Source organism: Aplidium turbinatum, chromosome 8 (genome assembly GCF_918807975.1).
Source record: "Aplidium turbinatum chromosome 8, kaAplTurb1.1, whole genome shotgun sequence".
NCBI classification, from domain to species: domain Eukaryota; kingdom Metazoa; phylum Chordata; class Ascidiacea; order Aplousobranchia; family Polyclinidae; genus Aplidium; species Aplidium turbinatum.
In genome coordinates this window covers 16456860-16459051 of record NC_137479.1, presented here as the reverse complement: position 1 = coordinate 16459051, position 2192 = coordinate 16456860, and positions in this window count along the sequence as shown.

Sequence of the window (2192 nt, the reverse complement as noted above, 5' to 3'; positions counted from 1 at the left end):
GTATCAACAGCATTTACATTTTGACTCGATTTAATTTACTGAAAGCTTCCTTTTTCTTTTGATAACATCTTTTCATTGATAAAAATGCAAGTTAATAATGTATAGCACATAGTCTGCATCATCATCAAACTAAGAATTGTCTAATATATATCCATCCCATACCGCAAAATTTCCGCTACCGTAAGTCTCCTTTTTTCCGTGAAATGTTGAGGATGACAACTTAAAGTACCTGAGATAAACATTTTATTTAACATTGGGGTTGAGGTACAAAACTGAAGCTTTTTTATTCAACCAAGGCCATCTATAAATTTACAGGCCAGGAAACGAAATCCAAGATGGCGGAAAAACAGGCTCAACTTCCACTGTGCTGTAATTAGGCTGTGGGCCGAGTCTGAAAATTCGTTAGTTGAGTTGCACCCCCCCTGTAGACAATACTTTCTTGATATGGTTCAATAGAGTAATTTTTACTGAGTCCAAAACAAAAAAGTTCAAGCAAAAACCTGTGTTCGCTAAAAAGATATTAGGCTTGGAAGATATTAAAAAGAACGCGGATGAACACACTTACAGGCACTACTTCTATGTGACGCTTTATGATTCGGCGCAAGCGATTGGTTGGCAACACCTCGATTACACCCACTTGTCGTGCATTTAACGCATCGGTGCGCACATAACCTAGCAACGATCAAAGCTAAGTCAGGACTGCATGAAAGTTGGTTTGGTAGCAGTAGTTTCGCATTTTTCTTGCCTGTTGCAATGTAGAGTACGTAAACACAACATAAAAAAGAAGAAAATAAACCTATCTTTCTATTTGTCTTCTTCTCTAAACAGATGGATCATTTCTAATTAACTGTGGCTCTGCGCAATATCAGTGCGAAAATGAGAATTAAAGTGATTGTATTTCAACACCAAACTGTCTATTTCTGGGCTATATATTTTTTGATTAGATTAACCTTGCATTCCAACCATTTTGCTCCTGACCTTGGTATCTTTGTTCAACAACCTTCCTTGTTTCATGACCTTTGTAAAATAACTTTGAATTCTTTGTTCGCTTTTTAATAGGATTGGTTTCTTCATTTAAACGTTAAAACTATACCACAAGCCCACTACTATATATATGTGGCCTTGTTCATATACTGTAGTGCCTACATCTAAGTCAGTGAAAATGGCAAATAGCCTACCCCTTGGGGTCATCAAAAACCTTAGAAAATGTGCTTTCCTGCTTTGCACTCAGCATAAAGAGCACTGAAAATGCCTGCATTGTAAACCACTGAGCAATGCATATTTGTGATAAATATACAGTAGGCTACCGGCGTATGAGACCTCAAAGATCACTACCGTATCACTTGTGATGGACTAAATTCTCTGATTGATAGGCTATAGTTTAATAGCTGTTTATTTTCTCCTTTTATAAAATATTATTAGGCTAATACAAAAAAACTGAATTCATTCAATTTTATTTGTTACCAGCGAATCAAAAAGATAGAATTTTTGCATGTTGGCAGTTTTCTGTATGATTGTTTATAGGCAATGCACAAATAATGAAAAAAGCATATGCTACAAATTTGGTAGAAGCAAATAAAATAGCACTAACAGACAATTAATTTTTTGTAATGACAATGTTGACAATGATAAACCACCATTGACAATCTATGGTGGTTTATCAACAAATCTATAGGCCTGCAAGTGCAATGGCAGTTATTCACAACAATAAATCATTTTCAGCAAACAAATGCTCTTCCATTAACCCTTTGACCGCCAGCACTCATATTTGAGTGCAAGTCCAAAAACCACAACATCTTGCAAACGGTGGCATCGTTGATGCTCGTTGACCTTTTAAATCAAAGATAAAGCAATGGAGAAGTAAAATATATATTAAAAAAATATGGTTTGTTTTTAGACTTTTTGAGATTTTTAGTGCCAAACTTGGACAAAAATTTTTGCTTGGATTTTCCGCGCTCGCTTCAGACGAGAGAGCGTTACCGTCGCGCTAGAAACTGTTTTTTCAGTGTTGCCGATAATATTTCAAACATTTTATTGAATTTCAACACCAAAAGAGCTGAAAATTTAGCTTTTATTTGGGGTTAAAGTGAGAAAAGTATGAAAAAAAAATGCAGATAACTTTGCGAGGTCAAAAATTAATTAATATAACTGTATAAAATAATCTTTTTACATTTTTGAAAAGAGAAAGAATT